The sequence below is a fragment of the Chiloscyllium plagiosum genome, chromosome 2, assembly GCF_004010195.1.
Source record: "Chiloscyllium plagiosum isolate BGI_BamShark_2017 chromosome 2, ASM401019v2, whole genome shotgun sequence".
NCBI classification, from domain to species: Eukaryota; Metazoa; Chordata; class Chondrichthyes; order Orectolobiformes; family Hemiscylliidae; genus Chiloscyllium; species Chiloscyllium plagiosum.
Genome location: NC_057711.1, coordinates 139,034,822 through 139,057,181, shown reverse-complemented (window position 1 = coordinate 139,057,181; position 22,360 = coordinate 139,034,822). Strand labels below are relative to the sequence as shown.

General features: G+C 40.7%; 1 protein-coding gene across 3 annotated transcripts in view; it reads right to left on the bottom strand.

The window, feature by feature from the left end:
- The window catches only part of tmod1 (tropomodulin 1), a 101,534-nt gene extending 79,821 nt beyond the window's left edge, over positions 1-21,713 (bottom strand). For 2 of the 3 annotated variants that reach the window (XM_043719197.1, XM_043719192.1), the window contains exon 1: positions 21,613-21,713. The gene's annotated coding sequence lies outside the window, so the exon portion shown is untranslated. Of the gene's footprint in view, positions 1-15,485; positions 15,553-21,612 lie in introns of those variants that run through there. The other variant, XM_043719208.1, reaches the window with a different exon arrangement.
- Between the last annotated feature and the right edge of the window lie 647 nt (positions 21,714-22,360).

Below are 22,360 nucleotides of genomic sequence, written 5' to 3'. Positions count from 1 at the left end.
CAATAACATCTATGACATTAACAATATCATTTTAGTATCAGCTTACCTACCACCAATCAGAAGTATGGCTGATTGGAAATTTAAAAACATTGCATTCAATCAGGTTAACTGACAATGTGCAATTTTGTTTTAAAGACTGTACCCTGCACTGTTCAGTTAGATAAAGACATTTTAAAAAATGAAAGAACTGCGGATGCTGTAAATCAGAAACAAAAACAGAAATTGCTGGAAAAGCTCAGTAGATCTGGCAGCATCTATGAAGAGAAATCAGAGTTAACATTTCAGGTCGAGTGACCCTTCCAGAGAACTCAGTACTGTAACGTGTTGGAGTAGTAAGCTGATAACAACAGGGCAACAGGATATCTGGGTGCAACAGTGTAACTCCTTAAGCAATCAGAATCTTGGGAGTAAAGTAGGATGCCAGGGAAGGAAGCTAAGCTACAAATCAGGTACAGAAAGAAAAACAATGAAAAGAACATAAGGAATGGATGGAAGGAACGAAAGCGCAGATAGTAGGCAAAGCATTTCCAAAGAATTTATCAGATTGAAAACTTTAAAATTATTTCTATCCTGGATTGCAGATGTTGGTTAGCTTTATATTTACAGGATAATGGTATTAAAATGGTGCCAGTGCTGTTAATTACTAGATTTAATTCTATGGCAATTTCAATAGATAATTTACGTGCAAATGCAGAAAGTTTTAAAAAAGATGCTAGTGAGGTTCAGGGGAAGTGAGGAAACGGCAGAGCGACATAAATTAACTAGCAACTTCTGGAAATTTACAACTCACAACCTATCTCTTAATGCCACAAAATTTCTGTCTGATTTGCACATTAATCATGGCATGTTTTGCTGTCATACAATTATTTATTTAGGAGAATTCTAAACTGAATCTTTTGCCAAGATCAAAGCTCAAATACTGCCAGAATAATTTTGCAGAAAATCATTTCAGCCTCTAGTGTACAGTTCATCTTTTATGTGAGTGAACTTGCACAATGGATCATTGGCAGTTGTATCTTTACATACACAAGGCAACTCAGGACAACAGCTCTATTGTCCAGCATCCAGTGTAGATAACAACACCACCAACTCATAATTATACTGTGCAGTTTAGGTAGTAAGTTATGAAGTCTATATGTTTGATATTTCTGGGACTGTTGTAATGAAAGGTCTCTGATATATAATGTTGAGAATTTGGATTTTAAGTAAGTGGCTCATGGATGTTACTTATTTTTGTGAAGGTTTTATTTTTAAAACAAACTACATCAAACATTCCAATAGAACAGTAATCTAATCCAGAATGAGTCAGTCAGCAGAGAGCCCCCTGGAATGCCAATGAACAGTTGCTTATACTGGGGTGGCTTATGACATGTGAAGTAAACATTGAAGGTGATTAACTCAAGAATACATGGCCCATGTCATTCACAGAGCCGAAGAAATCAGCTGAGGGAGCAAAGGTCTCCAAGATGTCCCTGAAAACCCTTACAGCTGGTCTGTCAGGAACAGCAGTTACAGGCAACATGATATTGCAGCTCAGCACACTGGAATGTGTTTGGGAGCTCATGCGCATTTTGGTAATGCATTACATTTGCCTCGATTTAATTAGAGGGAAAATCTCTGTGCAAACTTGCAACATGAAAAATAGTTTTGGAGTTAAATATTTTCAGGTGGATAAAGGGAAATGAGCAGAAGTAAACCCTTAAGAGCCAAGAATCATTTTGCTCTGATTTTGGGAGAATTGAATATCCACATAAAAGCGCAATGTAGCATTGTGGTTTTTCAGTTGTGTTCTAAGTTCTGTTTTGTAATTTTAACATTTTAATTGTTCACCAAAGTAATGTTTAGTCAATAATGCTTTAAGTATGTTTAAATCCAACAGGGTTATTTGGAACTCTAACGTTCGAGGTGCTGCCTCTTCATGAGTGGTTGTGCAACATGACCATACAACACAGAATTTATAGCAAAAGGGTTACAGTGTCACGAGTTGTAATGTTATATTAAACAACTTCAGTTAAAAATCACACAACACCAGGTTTTAACTAAAGTTTTTAACTTTAACTTTTTTTAAAGTAAAAAATATTTAAAATTTTTAACTGAAGTTGTTTAATATATCATTACAGCTCCATGACACTGTAATTGTTTTGCTATAAATTCTGTCATGTTCCACAACCACCTGATGAAAAGGCAGCGCCTCGAAAGCTAGTGTTTTTTAACTTTGTCCACCCCAGTCCAGCACCATCACCTCCAAATCTTAAGTATGTTTGTTACAGTAAACATCAAATCTGGTGTGGTTAGCATTGAATAGTTGCATAAATGTGGAAACACTTGAATTTGATGCAAGTAGGAGTTTAGTGCAAAGGAGGACGGTGGAACTACTTTTTGTCATCAATACAAGTATAATTTGTGTTGTAAGTAAAATATGTAATTTTATCTGTTCAACACTTAAATTAGAACAAAATCATAAATTGAAGAGGGAGGATTCAAGAAAAAAATACAGTCAAAATCAATGAGAAAAATAATTTGGGTAAAATTAAGAAGAGCAGAGAACATAACATCTGCAATATGGTATCAAAGACTAAGGTGACATCAGGGTAAAACAAAAGAAATGAAACATTTACAACAAAGTTGATCAATTAAAGTTGAAGAGAATTAGGGAAACAAAACGGAGTAGCACAGACTGGAATTAGATTTCCAACAGAGAAAAGAGGAAGGAGGATGCCAGGAGGGGAGGCAGCAAAGAAAAAAGGAACAAGAATTCCAACGAAAGGAAAGAGGAAGCAGAGGAAAGAGTAAAGCAGCTTGAGCCAAGAAGAGAGTTTTCCAGCAAAGGCATTTTCAGCGAGCGAGTCACACTCAACTCAGAATTATGAGCTGACAAATTCAAGTGTGACCATTTAATCCATATCAATTCTTTTCATGAAGTCGAGGTACATGGTTTCCTATTGTCCTTTAAAGGTTAGCACAGCTGTTAAAGTGGCCAGCCTACTGCTGTTACAGAGCACACCGACAGGAATGACTCCCACTCTTTGTTTAATCTTGTCTAAAGACTTGTCACTAACAGTGAGGCATCAAAGGGGTTATTTCAAGTGTTCACCAATCAGTGCCAGAGGTACACAGGCAAAAACTTCCATAAGGGCTGTCTGGCTGAAAGACTGACTGTCTTTATAAAAGAAAAATCAAGTCTGACAAATTGTTTTTTCAGGTTGAAATTAGTTGACTATATTAAGAGGAACGAGTGGATGGAGGATATATGGGCTTTCATAAAACTGATGAAGTGCCAAGAAACTACGACTCATGGGATTTGAAATAACATATTATCATTTATTGAGGAATGGTTAATGGACAGGAAACAGAGATTAGATGTAAATGGGTCATTTTGGGTTGTAGGCTGTAACTAATAGCATACCACATCTTCAGTTCTTAAGACTCAGCTATTTACAATCTAGATGAATGACTGATATATGGGAACTGAGTGGAATGTATCCACTGATACGGATCATACAAAGCTATAAGTGGAAAATTAAGCAATGAGGAAAAAGCAATGAGGGCATATGATAAATGAGTCAGCAAGAACATGATAGAAAGAACACAATGCAGTAATGTGTACTATTATCCACTTCGGTGGGAAAAATAGAAAAGCAGGATATTTTTAAAAATCCTGACAAATGTGAAATATTGATATTCTGAGGGGTCTGGGTATCCTTCTACATGAACAACAGAAAATTAACATGCAGGTGCAGCAAGCAATTTGGAAGCCAGATGGTATACTTATATATTGGAGTGTAAGAGAAAATTAGACCACAACTGAAGTACTTTCTACACTTTGGTCTCCTGCCTGAAGAAAGGGGATAGTTGCTTCAGGGAATGCAACGACTGATCCCTGGAATGAGAGCTTTCTCTAATGAGAATGGATTCAATAGTCCAAGAATTTATTCTCTAAAATGGAGAAGAAGGTGGTGAGATGATCTAATTGAAATATATAAATTCTCAAGGGGCTTGCTGGGGTAGATACTGGGAGGATGTTTCAACAAACAGAGGGATCTGGCCATGGAAACCTTGACATTGACCCTGGCGCCCATGAAGTCACATGGTATCAGGTCAAATGCAGGTAAGCAAACCTCTTGCTGATTACCATCTACCACACTAACCACCAGCCAATGAATCACTGTTCCTCCATGTTGAACAACATTTGGAAGAAGCACTGTGAGTTTCAAGGACACGGAATGGATTCAGGAAGGGGAGCTACATTGGTCATCAGCAGGTGTGGCTCAATTACACCATGACTGACTGAGTTGGCCAAATCCTAAAGGACATCAATGCTAGACTGGGTATGCAGCAAATGGCAAGAGAATCAACAAGATAGACCAGCCTACTTGGCTTCACCCTCACATCTACCTGAAACAGATGCATCTGTCTTTGGCAATACTGGTTGGACCAGCCACCCCACAGAGTTTTGGTGAAAAGTCCTGTCTTCACATTGAATACAGTCTTCACTATGCCATTTGAGACTAAATGGGGTAGATTTTGAATCTATCCAGCAATTCAAAACTGGACAACCATGAGGTGTTGTTGCCATCATCTGTAACAGAATTGTATTCAATCACAAGCTGTAACCTCATGGTCCAGCATATCCCACCTCAACACCCCCCCCCCCCAACACACAAAGACACACACACACACACTTCATCATTGTCATCAAACATGAGATCAATCCTGATTCACTGAAGAGTGCAGGAGGACATGTCAGGAGTGGAACCACGCAAAGTTAGCTGTCAACCTGTTGAAGCTACAGCACGGGACTACTTGCATGTCAAATAGCATATCCAGCAACTGAGAGACAGATCTACATGATTCCACAACGAGTGGATCAGATCTGAGCTCAACAGTGAGCAGGTAGACAATTAGATCACAGAGGCTGGTCTTTGACTAATTTGAGTTACTCTATGTGATAACAAGAATGGTGTAAAGCACTGAAAGCTGCAGCGGCTCTCAGTCCTGGCAACATTCCAGCAGTGGTACTGAGGTCCAAAACTCACCATGCCCCTTGCCACATCACTGGCATCTACCCAATAATATGGTAGTAAGACCTCCTCAAACAGCAGGACAAACTCAACCCAGCTAATTTACTACCTCACTATATCACAACCAGGGCATTAGGATCAGCAATAAATACTGGCCCAGCCAGATTCTATAAACAAAGAAAATATCTCCAGGATGGCATGGATGTTACTGTGGCTGCAAGACATACTTTGGTCATGGTCCACATTGGTACCAATGATATAATGGGAACCATTACAACATTTAAGAAGTATTTAAATGAACACTTGGAGCACCATAAAATGCTACGGACCAAGTACTGGAAAATAGGCCTGAAGTATAGATAGGAAGGGGTGTGTGGTCCAGCAGTCCGGATTTAGGAAACTAGGTAGAAAATTAACAAGCAGAACCTCAAAGTGCAGGCAATTCCAGATTATTTCCTGCACCACATGCAAGTGTGTATAGGACCATCTGGTTAAGACAGATGAATGTGTGGCTGCAAAAGCAGTGCAGAAGGGAGGGCTTAGATTCCTGGGGCATTGGGATTGGCACTGATGGAGATGGCACCTGTATAAGCAGGACAAGTACCACCTGAACAAGGCTGGGACTGAGTTCCTTAACAGGGGTTTTGCTAATGCTTGCTAGGCTTTAAACTAGGACTGTATGGGTGTGGAAACCAGGAGGGAATATTAGAGAATCCATAACACACAGGGAAAGACAGAAAACACTAGAATAGAGAATACTAAGTTGATAGGTAGCTTCAGAGTAAAGGAGAAATTAAAACATCAAAATGAGATATACACTGCATGTGAACACGGAGAAGTATTAAAAAAGTGAGTTGCTGGCAAAGGTTGTTTTGTGAAATTATCTGGGAATGGTGATAATAGAGACCTGTCTTAAGGAACGACAGGAATGGATGTTAAATATTTTTTGGTTGGGGGTGCTCAGGTAAGATGTCAAATCTGCAAGGAAACTATAGAGAGGTACAAACATTATAGAGTTATAATGGATGTCTTTAATTACCTATCTGCTGCTCAACAAATCTAGGGCAGTGGTAGTGTAAACAAGAGTGGGGTAGGGGAGGGGCAAATGTTTTAGATTAGAGTCATAAAGTCATAGAGATGTACAGCATGGAAACAAACCCTTCAGTCCAACCTGTCCATGCCGACCAGATATCCCAACCTAATCTAGTCCCACATGCCAGCAACCGGCCCATATCCGTCCAAACCCTTCCTATTCATATACCCATCCAAATGCCTTTTAAATGTTGCAATTGTACCAGCCTCCACCACTTCCTCTGGCAGCTCATTCCATACACGTACCAGCCTCTGTGTGAAAATGTTGTCCCATAGGTCTCTTTTATATCTTTTCCCTCTCACCCTAAACCTATGCCCTCTAGCTCTGGACTCCCCGACCCAGGGAAAAGACTTTGTCTATTTATCCTAGCCATGTCCCTCATAATTTTGTAAACCTCTATAAGGTCTCCGATGCTCCAGGGAAAATAGCCCCAGCCTATTCAACCTCTCCTTATAGCTCAAATCCTCCAACCCTGGAAATATCCTTGTAAATCTTTTCTGAATCCTTTCAAGTTTCACAACATCTTTCCGATAGGAAGGAGACCAGAATTGCATGCAATATTCCAACAGTGGCCTAACCAATGTCCTGTACAGCCGCAACATGACCTCCCAACTCCTATACTCAATACTCTGACCAATAAAAGAAAGCATACCAAACGCCTTCTTCACTATCCTATCTACCTGTGACTCCACTTTCAAGGAGCTATGAACCTGAACTCCAAGGTCTCTTTGTTCAGCAACACTCCCCAGGACCTTACCATTAAGTGTATAAGTCCTGCTCAGATTTGCTTTCCCAAAATGCAGCACCTTGCATTTATCTGAATTAAACTCCATCTGCCACTTATGTTTGGGAGAATTTTAAATGGAAGTATGTGACCAGTCCAACAAGAAAGGAGGCATCGCTGGACCTGATTCTTGGGCCAAGTAGGTCAAAAGTCAACACGTGAACATTCACGGAGCAGTGATCCTTGTGTGAAAAGGTTTGGGATGACATTGAAAAAAACAATGAATAATCCAAAATGAGAATAATTAACTGGGGAAGAACCAATTTAATTGGGTTAAAACATAGCTGAGCTGGATAGACCGGGGCCAAAGGTAGGTGGGAAAACTGCAGTTGAATAATAGGCTACCTTCAAAGAAGAAATGGCTCAGATACAATCAAGGTGTACTCCCTCAAAAGGGAAAGGTAGGACAAACAAATGCTGAGCTCCCTGGGTAAAAACAGAGATTGAAATTAAGATAAGAAGAAAAGTGTGTTTATGGCAGGTGTTAGGGAGGAAACGTAATTGAGAATCAAGCAGAACCATTGGGCAGCATGGTGGCTCAGTGGTTAGCACCAGGGCCCCGGGTTCGATTCCAGCCTCAGGGCGATTGTCTGCACGGAGTTTGCACATTCTCCCGTGTCTGCATGGGTTTCCTCTGGGTGCTCCGCTTTCCACACACAATCCAAAGATGTGCAGGTTAGGTGAATTGACCATGCTAATTGGCCATAGTGTTTAGGGATGTATACATTAGGTGTATTAGTTAGGGCTAAATATAGAGTAATAGGTTAAGGGAATGAGTCTGGGTGGGTGACCGTTATTGGGCCAAAGGGCCTATTTCCACACCATAGGCATTCTATGATTCAGAATACAGAAGATTGGGAGTGGAGTGAAGAGAGGCAAAGAGGGGTTATGAGAAAAGACTGACAGCTAATATAAAGGAAAGTTGAAATGTCTTCAAGCAGTACTTAAATAAAAAAGGGAGGTAATAGGAAGACTTGGGTTGATTAGGAACTAAAGACAAATTCACATGTGGAGGCTAAGGTATTAAATGGATATTTTGCATCATTCTTTACCAAGGAAGCACATTTTACCCAAGCTATTGTGGCAGTCATTAGGAGTTTCAAAATTGTGAGGGAGGTGGTATTGGATGAACCATTGGTACTTAGTATTGAAAAAGTACATGGTTCAAAAGAGATGCATCCAAGGATATTGAAGGAAGCTAAAGTGAAAGTTGGTGATAATCTTTTCCAGTATTGCTAAAATACCACCATTTATCCAGCAATGTGGAAAATTATCCAGGTATGTCCTGTCCACCAAAGGCAGGACAAATCCAACCTGGCCAATTACTGCTCTATCTGTCTATTTTTGATCATCAGCAAGATGATGGAAGGATTGTTAATAATGCTGTCAGGCAATAACCTGCTCTCTGAACCTCAGTTTGCATTCTGTCAGAACCATGTAGCTCCTAATCTTATTACAGGCTTGGACCAAACATGGACACAAGAGTTGAATTCCAGAGGGAGGTGAGAGTGACTGCTCTTGTTGTCAAGGCAACAGTAGACCAGGTATTACAGCAAGGATCCCTAGCAAACCTGAAGTCAATGGGAAAATTAATGTTGTCACAATTCCTACATTACAGCACTTTGTTTTCCATAAAGTGGTTTGCAATATCCTGAAATCATGAAAAGCCTTTTAGTGAAAGTCTTAATTTGTATAACCTAACAAAGGAAGTCACATCATTTGGTTTAGTTCCGCAAAATAAAGCGGGCCAATTAAACAGATCTGAAAGAATAAGAACAATTCAGAAAATGACTACTTGCTCAATATAAAAATTTTTAAAAAGTGGATAATGGAGGATTTAAGATAAGAATACTTGACTGGAAAGTGGGAGATCTGTCATAAATTAACTGGGATGAAAGTAAATATCTAGATGAAATCTTTAATTAGCAAGATGCACAAAGCACAAAATAAATGTATGAGGAAAACAGCAGGTACATCGAAGAATTGAGTTCTATGAATAAACAGATCAAACTTAAAAAGGAAGCATGTGATAAAGTTGGAGTTAACAGGAGAATCACGGGGAATTACAATATGAAGGGAAATTAGATGTACTTCTTGCTATAAAATTGTATCATAGTATTTCTATTTCTATTTCCTCACTGCATTGTTCTTGCCAACATAAATCACTTCACATTTCTTTGCATTAACTTTCATCTGCTGTATGCCTGCTGATTTTGCCAGTCTATGTCCTCCTCTGCTAATGTCATCATGGATTGCTTCATTTCCAAGTTTTACAAATGTTGCAAAGTTTGACATTTTATTTGTATTCCCAAATCCAAGCTGTGAATATGCATCAAAAAGAGCAAAGTTCCAATACCTGAAAGAATTCCTGGAGAACACCAATGCACTCCTGTCTAAAGACAACCATTCACCATACTCCTTGCCTTCCGTCCCTCAGCCAATTACATGTGGGAATACTGGAGTAATCCACTGGACCAATGGAGACTCCCCAAACATTCAACTTGTTCATGACTGATCACTTCCTCCATGCCTCCTTACTGGATTACCTCCATATCTCTTAATGACCTAATCTCCAGAAAGCTATTGACTGTTGCCTTAAACCTATTCAATAATTGAGCTTCCAAGCTCACTAGTGTAGAGCATTCTAATGACTCATCCCTTCCTCAGTGAAGAAATTCTTCTTCATCTCAGTCTTAAATAGCTTGCTGCATAGCCTGAGATTATGTGCCCGGGTCCCAGAGTCTCCAGCCAAGGAAAACATCAATATTCAGTCTAATATGCCCTGTAAGAATTTAAGAAGTTTCAATTTGATCCCTCTCATCCTTTTGAATTATAGTAAATTCAGACCCAGTTTCCTCACTCTCTCGTTCTTGGGAAATCCCATCATTCCAGGGATTATATCTGGTAAACATCCATTGAATGTCCTTTATGCAAGTATATTCCTCCTTCAATAAGGAGACCACTCAGATAAATGTACTTATTTGAGTCTCATGTGCTCAAACTTTATTTTCCTTATCAAAAGACTTTTGAAAATCCAAAAAGACCTTACTCACTGGTTCTCCTGTCTGTGCTGCAAATAACTTCTTCCAAAAATGATTTTCTTTTGATCCATGCACAATTTTGCCATTAAGAAGAAGTTCAGTTATCATATCCTTTTGAATAGATTCCAACATTGTCCCTACTATTGAAATCAAGCTAACAGATTCACGGTCGTGACTCACCCTTATCCTAACTTCTAAGATAATTTGATATCTTGCAGTCTACTGGAATCTTTACCGAATCCATAGCATTATGTAAGATAACCACCATGCACCCATTATCTATATAGCTGCTTCCTTTAACCATTGAGGATGAAGGACTTCTGGTCCAGGAGATCTATCAGCCGTCAATCCAGCAAAGTTAAAAATCACACAACACCAGGTTATAATCTAACAGGTTTAATTGGAAGCACTAGCTTTTGGAGTGTTGCTCCTTCATCAGGTGGTTGTGGAGTCCACCACCTGAAGAAGGAACAGTGCTCCGAAAGCTAGTGCTTCCAATTAAACCTGTTAGACTATAACCTGGTGTTGTGTGATTTTTAACTTTGTCCACCCCAGTCCAACACCAGCATCTCCAAATCATGACTCAATCCAGCAACTTTTCTTTACTGATTCTAATATCTTCTAGGTTCTCAGTCTTTTAGTTCCCTAGTATTTCTGGTAGACTTTGTATAGCTTCTCCCATGAAAACAACAGATGTACCTTTAATCCCACAGGCTTCAGTGCAGTGAATAAGGCTATTATGTAACATTTTATTAATATTTTCTGAAAATCCATGTACAATTTCCTACCCTCACCATTACTTCCAAGAACACAATCACATTGGACAAGCACAACATGCTTCTAACAAACCTGTGCCGATTTTTATTTATTCACCCATTTTTTTTCAAGATCCAATTAATTTTGCCCCAAATAAGTCTTTCTTTCTAAGTAAATTTCTCCACCATCAACATTAATTGTTGAGTTTATGCCTCTCCCTTTTTACAAATGTGATAGTAGCATTTGCAATCCTCCAGTCTCAAACGGAGCTCTATATTTACGGAAGTTTGGAAGATTGACACCAAAGCCTTTACAACTTTCACCTTTATTGCTCTTAGCAACCGAAAACCTAAGCCAGACTGTATGCCTTTTGCACTTTGTACCATACTGGGTTTTTTTGTGCCTTCTCTTTATCAATTTTTATCTCATCCAATTTCTCAGATACCTCCTCCTTTAATGAGACTTTGATCCACTGTGGTCTTTAGTGAAGACAGGTGCAAAGTACTCATTTAGTATCTCAGCTATGACCACTCCCTCCATAAAGTTTTGTTTTGGTCTGGATCCACTTTATTTTTTGACTGCTTTGGTACATCGCACATTAAGTGTACACTGGCTCCTTTAAAGAATAATGCAGTTAGTCTCACTCTCCTACTCTTTCCCTGGTTCCTTGTATTATTTTTCTTTTTCAGGAATTTATCCAATTCCCTTTGAAGGCTCCTACTAAACTTAATCCATTGAATCTGTTTCCATCACCTTCAGAGGTTGTGTATTCCAATTCCCTATGTAACCACTCATTGCATAAGTACTCTCACTCCCCCTCTGATTCATTTACCAATTATGATAAATCTGTGGAGAAAGTGAGGACTGCAGATGCTGGAGAGTCAGAGTCAAAATGTGTGGTGCTGGAAAAGCACAGCCGGTCAGGCAGCATCCGAGAAGCAGGAGAGTTGACGTTTCGAACATAAGCTTTTCATCAGGAATGTGATGTGATGTTATGCTCAAAATGTCGACTCTCCTGCTCGTCGGATGCTGCCTGACCGGCTGTGCTTTTCCAGCACCACACTTTTTGACTATGATAAATCTGTGCCCTGGTTTTTGATATGCTCAAAATGTCGACTCTCCTGCTCGTCGATGCTGCCTGACCGGCTGTGCTTTTCCAGCACCACACTTTTTGACTATGATAAATCTGTGCCCTGGTTTTTGACCCTTCAGTTATTGGAAATATTTTCTCTATATTTATTCTGTCTTAACCCTTCATGATTTCACAACCTCAATCAAATTGCCTTTCAGCTATTTCTGCTTTCCAGGTTTATCTATTGAACCCTTAGAGCCATTCTAGTAAAGCTCTTCTGAACCCACTCCAAATCTTCCTAAGATGTGATATTTAGAATTAGCTGCAATATTGTGATTTGTGCCAAAGTTGCATTTTAGGTAGCTTGAGCAAAACATCCTGGCTTTTATCACTTGATATGTAAAGCCCAGGACCTCATATGCTTTATTCACACCTTTGTTTACTGATCCAGTCAATTTCGAAGTGTTGTGCAGTATGCAAGCTAGAGGAAATGAGGGGCAGCTAATCAAAATGGTTTCAGTTGGTGACAAAGACATACATCAGTTCCCTACACTTTTTGTTGGAAATGAGAACAGTGGAGAAAGGGGAGAGAGGTTCATGATTAGATTAGATTAGATTAAATTCCCTACAGTGTGGAAACAGGCCCTTCGGCTCAATCAGTCCACACTGACCCTCCGGACAGTAAACCACCCAGACCCATTTCCCTCTGGCTAATGCACCCAACACTACGGGCAATTTAGCATGGCCAATTCACCAGGCCTGCACATCTTTGGACTGTGGAAGGGAACCGGAGCACCCGGAGGAAACCCACGCAGACACGGGGATAATGTGCAAATTCCACACAAACAGTCGCCCAGAACACTATTTACAGCAGAGAAAAGAAACAGGGAATTACTTATCATTTAAGAATAATCTTGGAGTAGTGAGCATCTTTGGCAAACATTCCAAAGTGGAATTAGTGATAGGAACCACATTGAGATCTGGATAGACAACATGGCTAACTACCAAAACCTCCTTTAGATGGAAGCTAACATCACCCCTCTCTTATTATCAATGAGACTAATGCCAATTGTAAAGAAAATGCTCAAGTGAATTATTAAGGATGCAATGCGTGATTATTTGAACAGAGATCATATTAGGCCACACAACATAGCTTAAAAAAAGCTGAGGGAAATTCAATATTTGATGCATATAAATGTGCTCTGACACTTGACATCTTCTTAGAGTCATAAAGTCATAGAGATGTACAGCATGGAAACAGACCCTTCGGTCCAACCCGTCCATACCGACCAGATATCCCAACCCAATCTAGTCCCACCTGCCAGCAATAATTTTGTAAACCTCTATAAGGTCACCCCTCAGCCTCCGCGCTCCAGGGAAAACAGCCCCAGACCAGAATTGCATGCAATATTCCAACAGTGGCCTAACCAATGACCTGTACAGCCACTACATGACCTCCAAACACCTGTACTCAATACTCTGACCAATAAAGGAAAGCATACCAAATGTCTTCTTCACTATCCTATCTACCTGCAACTCCACTTTCAAGGAGCTATGAATCTGTATTCCCAGGTCTCTTTGTTCAGCAACACTCCCTAGGACCTTACCAGTGTATAAGTTCTGCTAAGATTTGCTTTCCCAAAATGCAGCACCTCGCATTTATCTAAATTAAACTCCATCTGCCACTTCTCAGGCCATTGGCCCATTTGGTCAAGATCCTGTTGTAATCTGAGGTAACCTTCTTTGCTGTCAACCACACCTCCAATTTTGGTGCAAACTTACTAACTATACCTCTTATGCTTGCATCCAAATCATTTAAATAAATGACAAAAAGTAGAGGACCCAGCACTGATCCTTGTGGCACTCCACTGGTCACAGGCCTCCATTATGAAAAACAACCCTCCACCATGACCTTCTGTCTTCTCCTTTGAGCCAGTTCTGTACCCAAATGACTAGTTCTCCTTGAATTCCGTGAGATCTAACCTTGCTAATCAGTCTCCCATGGGGTACCTTGTCTAACGCCTTACTGAAGTCCATATAGATCACATCTACTGCTATGCCCTCATCAATCTTCTTTATTAATTCTTCAAAAAACTCAATGAAGTTTGTGAGACATGATTTCCCTCACACAAAGCCATGTTTACTATCCCTAATCAGTCCTTGCCTTTCCAAATACATGTACATCCTGTCGCTCAGGATTCCCTCCAACAACTTGTTCACCACCGACGTCAGGCTCACTGGTCTATAGTTCCCTGGCTTGTCCTTATCACCCTTCTTAAACAGTGGCACCATGTTATCCAACATCCACTCCTCCAGCACTTCACCTGTGACTATCGATGATACAAATATCTCAGCAAGAGGCCCAGCAATCACTTCCGTAGCTTCCCACAGGGCTCTAGGGTACACCTAATCAGGTCCTGGGGATTTATCCACCTTTATGCATTCAAAGACATCCAGCACTTCCTCCTCTGTAATATAGACATTTTTCAAGGTGTCACCATCTAATTCCCTACATTCTATATCTTACATGTCCTTTTCCACAGTAAATACTGATGCAAAATACTCGTTTAGTATCTCCCCCATTTTCTGCGGCTCCACACAAAGGCCGCCTTGCTGATCTTTGAGGGGCCCTATTCTCTCCCTAGTTACCCTTTTATCCTTAATGTATTTGTAAAAACTCTTTGCATTCTCCTTAATTCTATTTGCTAAAGCTATCTAATGTCCGTTTTTGCCCTCCTGATTTCCCTCGTAAGTATACTCCTACTTCCTTTATACTCTTCTAAGGATTCACTCGATGTATCCTGTCTAAACCTAACATATGCTTCCTTCTTTTTCTTAACCAAACCCTCAATTTCTTTAGTCATCCAACATTCCCTATACCTATCAGCCTTCCCTTTCACCCTGACAGGAATATACTTTCTCTGGGTTCTCGTTATCTCATTTCTGAAGTCTTCCCATTTTCCAGCCGTCCCTTTACCGGCAAACACCTGCCCCCAGTCAGCTTTTGAAAGTCCTTGCCTCATCCGGTCAAAGTTGGCCTTTCTCCAATTTAGAACATCAACTTTTATATCTGGCCTATACTTTTCCATCACCACGTTAAATCTAATAGAATTATGAGGGAGTTAAGTGCTCCCCCATTGACACCTCAGTCACCTGCCCTGCCTTATTTCCCAAGAGTAGGTCAAGTTTTGCACCTTCTCTAGTAGGTACATCCATATATTGAATCAGAAAATATTCTTGTACACACTCAACAAATTCCTCTCCATCTAAACCCTTAACACTATGGCAGTCCCAGTCTATGTTTAGAAAGTTAAAATCCCCCACCATAACCACCCTATTATTCTTACAGATAGCTGAGATCTCCTTACAAATTTGTTTCTCAATTTCCCTCTGACTATTGGGGGGTATAATACAATCCCAATAAGGTGATCATCCCTTCCTTATTTCTCAGTTCACCCAAATAACTTCCCTGGATGTATTTCCGGGAATATCCTCCCTCAGCACAGCTATAATACTATCCCTTATCAAAATCCCCCTCCTCTTTTGCCTCCATTTGTATCCTGGAACATTAAGCTGCTAGTCCTGCCATCCCTGAGCCATGTTTCCGTAATTGCTATTGTATCCCAGTCCCATGTTCCTAACCATGCCCTGAGTTCATCTGCGTTCCCTGTTGAGCCCCTTGCAATGAAGTAAATGCAGTTCAATTTATTAGTCCTACCTTGTCCTGTTAGAATCACATGGACAGACTGTACTGTAAAGACTTTGCTGAAGAAAGTTTACCCAGCACAAAGCAAGATGGTTGTGCTTGTTGGAACTCAATCATCTCAGCCACAGGACATTACTGCAGTAGTTCCTCAAGGGAGAGTCCTAGGCCCAACTGACTTCAGCGACTGCATCAATGACATTCCCCCATCACAAAATTAGAAGTGCGGATGTTTGCTGATGATTGTACGACATTCAGCACCATTTATAACTCCTTAGATACTGTAGCAGTCTATGTCCAAATGCAGCAAGACTTAGACAACATCCAGGCATGGGCTGAAAAGGGCAAGTGCACCACATAAGTGCCAGGCAGTGACCACCTCCAACAAAATATAATCCAATAACTGCACCTTGACCTTCAATAGCATTACCATCATTGAATCCCTCCTATAAATGTCCTGGGGGCTACCATTGACCAGAAACTGAACAGGACTAGTACTGTGGCTTCAAGAACAGGACTGAGGCTGTGAATTCTGTGGAAAATAACTCACTTTCTGATTCATCATAGCCTGTCCATCTACAAGGCAAAAGTGAGAAGTGTCATTTCAGTTGCCTGGATAAGTGCACCTCTATCAATGCCCAAGAAGCTCAAAACTAACAAACAGCCTACTTGAGTATCACCCCATCTAACACCTTCAATGACCATTCCTTCGATCACTGAAACATAGTGTACACCATCTACAGGGTGCAATACTCTTCACATTAAAGTTTCATTGCATTAAGGAAAAGGGAGTGTGAGGGAGAGGGAAATGAGAAAATAAGTCAGTTGTCAGTTGGGTGGCATTTAGAAGACAGTGATCATAATCTCCTAAATCTTTGGAAATAGCAAGTAAAAGTCCAGAAGGGAAGACCAAGTTGACTGTTGTGTGGACTGATATGGCCTAAGGAAATTAGAAACACGGATTAGTAGATAAAATTATCATGAAATAATGAGCTCCCTTTGAAGAAGAGATAGTTGATGAACATTTGAGGTACATTTCCATGAGAGAAAAAGATGAGGCAATCAATGCACAGCTCCTTGATTGATGAAAGAGATAGAGGGTCAGAAAGGTTGTGCATGAGAGATGTCAGGTGGATAATTCCATTGAGAATATAGGCTGAATATTACAGGTTCAGAGAGAAAGTGAAGAAACAATTAAGAGAAATAATTAGAGAATATGAGAAGGGACTGACACAGAAGCCAGTTAGAGTAATAAAGGTAGCGAAAAGGTGGTAAGAGGAGGAACAAGGCAGATTAGGAACCACAATGGTGAGCTGTGCATAGAGTCAGGTATTTAATAAATATTTTCCATCTACTTTACAGAGGGAAATGCTGCTCAGGTCATTATGAAACAGAAGGCAATTGAAACACACGATAAGTTAAAATTGCTAGAGAATAGGCACTAGAAAGGCTGACTGTACTTACAGTTGATAAGTCATGATGATAGATGAGATACAGCCAAGGAAATTGAGGGAAACTAGGGAGGAAATGGCAAAGCTACAGCCTTAATTTTCCAACCTCCTTAGATATTGGATGATGCCAAAGGACTGGAGAATTGCAAATGTTGCACATTTATTCAAAAAAATGTGAGGATAAGCTCAGCAACTATAGACCAGTGAGTTTAACTTCAATGGTGGGAAGTTTTCAGAAATGATCATTTAAGACATGGCTAAGTCATGTGAACAATATGGATTAATCAAGGCAAGTCTACCCAGATTTGTGAATGAAATCACACTTAAGTAACTTGCATTGCCTTTCAGATGAGGTAACAGAAAGGGTGAGGGTAATGTGTTTGATGCAGTTGACATTGAAAGGGAAACAAATCAGTTAAAGTAAAAGTTTATTAAATCTTAGGCAGTATTTGAAGCAAGTAATGCAGTGTAGGAAAGATAAGATAAATTAATTCAGTCTATCAAGGTTGTTTGGAGTCAGACATGTTGGCAGAACAAACAAAGCACAAATAGGAGAGAAGAGGCAAAAAGAAATGCTTATTGTCTTAGAGACACAAATAAAATCACACAGGAGAGTGAAACGCTAACATTTCTGTGTGAACAATGCTAGGCCCTGAGCAAATGGTTCCTTTCCCATGAGGAGAAGGCCAGATGTCCCAGCCTAAGACATTAAGCCATTATACTGGGCCAACAACAATATGTAACGTTCCAATATGTAGTTAGGTGTCCTGTCAAAACCATAAGATATAAGACTATAAGATATAGGAGCAGAATTCCCATAACTTTTGATTCCCTTACTAATCAAGGACACTTTTGGAATACTGCATTCAATTCTGAACTCTGTGCTATAGGAAAGATGTTGTAAAACCTGAAAGATTTGCAAGGATATGGCTAGGGTTGGAGGGTTTTAGCTTCAGGGAGAGGTTGAATAGGCTAGGACTATTTCCCCTGGAGCATCGGAGGCTGAGGGGTGATCTTGAGAGGTTTCTAAAATCATGAGGGGCATGGGTGGGGTGAATAGCCAAAGTCTTTTCCTTAGAGCACGGGAGTCGAAAACTAGAGGTCACAGGTTTAAGGTGAGAGGAGAAAGATTTAAAAGGGACCTGAGGGACAATGTTATTATGCAGAAGGTGGTGTGTCTGTGGAACAAGCTGCCAGAGGAGGCTGGTTCAATTACAACATTTAAAAGGCATCTGGGTGGGTATATGAAGTGGAGGTGCTGGTGTTGGACTGGGTGTACAATGTTAAAAATCACACAACATCAGATTATAGTCTAACAAGTTTATTTGAAAGTACAAGCTTCCCAGAGCACCGCTTCTTCATCTGGTAACTAGTTACCTGATGAAGGAGCTATGGTCTGAAAGTTAGTCCTTTCAAATAAACCCATTGGACTATCGCCTGGTGTTGTGTGATTTCTAACTGGGTAAATGAACTGGAAGGGTTTGGAGGGATACGGGCCAAATGCTGGCAAATGGGACGAGATTAATTTTAGATATCTGGTTGGTGCAGACAAGTTGAAATGTCTCTGTGCTATTTCTGTTAAGGCTCTATGACTCTAGGAAGGTTGATAAAGATGTTCAAAACCATGAGGTGTCTGGAGAGAATAGGTAGTGAGAAATTGATGCCATTGGAATGGAAGGACCAGAGGCAGAGGACATAGATACAATATGTTTGGATAAAGAAGTGACTGAAAAGATTAGAAAAATTAGGTATTTTATGTTTGGAGTGATTTAGAATCTGGAATGGATTGCTTGAGAGTTTGGAACAGGCAACTTCAATTATAGCCTTAAAAAGAGAATTGGATATTTATTTGTAGAGAAATATTTCAAGGGCTATACACAAAGGTGAGTAGCTCATGCAGAGCGCTATCAAAAATATAATGGCCTCTTCTGTGTTGTAACCATTCCATGCTTAACAAATATTAAACAATACCTGAATTAATTTAGTGCATTATTGTGCAAGATCAAGAAAACAAGAGTGAGCAAATATAATCCTAGCAGGAATAAATTAAATTCCAATCTGACCAGCCCCTCAGGCCACAGAACCATAGAGATGTACAGCAGGGAAATAGACCCTTCAGTCCAACTTGTCCAGGCTGACCAGATATCCTAAATCTAGTCCCATTTGCCAGTATTTGGCCCACAATCCCTCTAAACCCTTCCTATTCATATACCCAACCAAATGCCTTTTAAGTGTTGTAATTGTACCAGCCTCCATCACTTCCTCTGGCATCTCATCTATACACACACCACCCTCAGCGTGAAAAAGTTGCCACTTAGGAGAAAGATTTAAAAGGGACCTCTCATCTTAACCTTGTGCCCTCTGGTTTTGTACTCCCCCACTCTGTGGAAAAAACCTTGTCTATTCACCCTATCCATGACCCTCATGATTTTATAAACCTCTATAAGGTCACCCCTCAGTGTCTGACACTCCAGGGAAAATAGTCCCAGCCTATTCAGCCTCTCCATATAGCTCAAACAGATTAATTCAATAAAGCCAATGATGGATGCCCATGACCCAAGTAAATAAGGGAGACTGAGTGTGAAAGACTTGTCACCAAACTAACCAGGTGTACAGAGAATACATTAAACACAGAATCTATTGATTCAGCTTTGAGTCTTATTAAATATTTGCCAGAAAAGAATGGACTGAATCCAAAAGACCTTGGATTGAACATGAATTGTTTAAAAGCAAAACAAACATCTGCATGTCCCGGACTTATTTCTGACCTAGTAGTGGGAGGCAGGTAGAACTTGTCCAGATTGTGAGTTCCCACGCACATTTGCAGTTCAAAATAGCGAAGGTTACGTTTATCAATTAACTAGCGGAACATGGAACAAATAATGGAATACAGATATATTAACAACTCAAGCAGCAGCATGGAAGTGCTCAGGGGAAAGAAAACACATACAAACAGATTAAATACCAGGGGACAACTTCCCAGATAAAGTTATAGGATTGCTTTGTCTGGTGACTTGTCAATTGAATTGTTAAGTGAAGTTTATTTTAACGTAATCTTTATTTTCTATTTCTGGTCATTAATCAGATAGGGATTCTAAATTTACATATTTTTGCACACAATTCTGAATGTTTTTTTTATTTGGACTAAAAGGGTATTTAGCAAAACTGTCATGACTCAAAGCTTGCAAACTTCGTCACAATCTTTCGACACCACTCTTCCTCAGTGATAGAGTGAACTAGAATTAAAAGTATGAAGAAAGTTATTCATTTTAATTGTATCTCAGCGATATATTTGATTTTTGTTTGTAGACTAATTGTTTGCATTTTGATCTTTCAAAAGTAGTAATCACCAGAAATTAAACTGCAGACCCTGCTTTTGAATTTGACGGCGTGGAAATATATTTCAGGGTTTCTGAAGCAGGAAATAAATCAATAATAAAGAAACGTAAGGTAGCTTTTTTCTCAAAACACTACTCCCAGTATGCCAAAGAATGTTTACGAGAGACATGACTTCAAAGTCAAAATATTAATCTATCAGAAACTTAAGAATCAGAAATTGTTGGAAAATCTCAGCAGGTCTGTCAGCATCTGTGGGCAGAAAGCAGAGTTAACGATTCGTGTGCAGTAACCTTCTTCAGAACAGAACCGTGACTGGACCCGAACCGCTAACCCTGATTTCTCTCCATGGATGCTGATGGGCTTTCCTGGCAATGTCTGTTTTTGTTTCTGCTTTCCAGCATCAGCAGTTCTTTCGGTTTTTAAAAATTTAAACAAATTCAGATTCCGTCATTAAAACCTAAATCATACCATCAGTCGCCATAGTAACAGAGTTGTGCTGGGTTCATTGATAAATTCGGTGACTTTGACAAGGTCATTTCCATTAACAATCCCCTGTCCTTCTCTGGTGCCAGTGGGATTAAATCCCATTAGACAGACAGACTAATGGTATCAGTGTGGATTTTACATTAATTGAGAAAGACCTTGTGTACTTGTCCCACAAGCGATTCTGCATTGATGAAATGTCCATGAGAAGAGAGAATTTGCAGTTAACACTCAAATCTTGATCAACTTCAGGACGAAAGGACTTTTGAAACATAATCGCTGTTGTGCAAAATGCAGGAACAGAAACGTATTTGTTTCAATGATATTGAAGGATAAATACTGGCCAGGGCGCTGGGGGAGGTGTTATCGAAACAACAGAATCGGGCAGGTGGATAGGGTCTTGTTTAATGTCTCATGTGAAAGACGGCACTTGCAAAACCCGCAGCCCTCTCTCAGTACAGTACACCACTCTATGGGGCTCACGGTCTGACTCAGACTGAACCGAGCCAGGCCAGTTAAATTCAGAACGGATACCAGATACCATCTTTACTCAGCATCTGGACTCACCCCCATTCTGCCTCAGCTCCTGCCCTGAACAGGGAGAGGGGGTGCTGAGGGTCTCTCTCTCTCTCTCTCATACCTTCTGACAAATCACAGGCGACTCTACCACAAAACTAAGAAGTTGCTGCGAGCCACTGTAAATGGGGAATTCAGATTCACGGAGGGCTAAAAGGATCAGACCCAACAGCAGCGCTCAGCCGGCGACCCTGACTAATCCAGACCCTGACTCATTACTCAGTGGGTTAAGCAGCGCCTTTTAAATATGAACTTTGAAGCAAAATAAACCTGGTTAGTTTTAGGTGCCTTACCGGGATATAAAAGGAGCAGCCCGCCTTCACTCTGCCTGTTAGTACCAGAGAGACACAGAGAGAGAGGGAGAGCCCGGGGGGTGGGGGCTGGGGGCTGGTGTCCCAATCCGAGACACAGTATCAGAGTTTTAGCCATTTAAAGAAAGTGACGCTCTGGCGCCGCCTTCCCCGGGCTATTTTTAAAGCTGAAATGAAGCAGCGCCTTCCCCATCCCCCCCCAATTCCCCCCAGCCCCAGGTTAACCCCAGCTCCAGGCACCAGGCTCGGTTTTGGGGTGGGGAGGGAATGATGTGGTGGATCGGGTTACCAGGAGCTGCTCTATTTTAGTTTCCCCCCCTCCTCCACCGTCCATCCGTCCGTCTGTGGCATGTTTTGACCAGATATGGTGAATTTCCAGGCGAAAAGGGACAGAGGTCCTTACCGGAGCCGGTGGGTTTGGGGGCGAGGTGGCCGCTGTTAAGCCACCTCTCCCTAAACCTTCAGCTGCTGCACTGGCAACACAGTGCAGGGTCAGAGGCTCTCTCTCTCCCCCCAGAGGAGGACAAACAGTGCAGCCCCCTCACCACTCTCTGGACAGCCCTCTGCCCCTCACTCTTGACCAACTCCCACCTCCTGGAAACCTCTCCTCCAACGCAAAACAAGTCTCACCTTCAGGACAACTCCCCCTCCCCCCCCCCCCCCCCCCTGACCCTCCATCCATCTGTAGATGACCAGATCATCAAGATCCAGTGAAAAATGATGCTGTGTT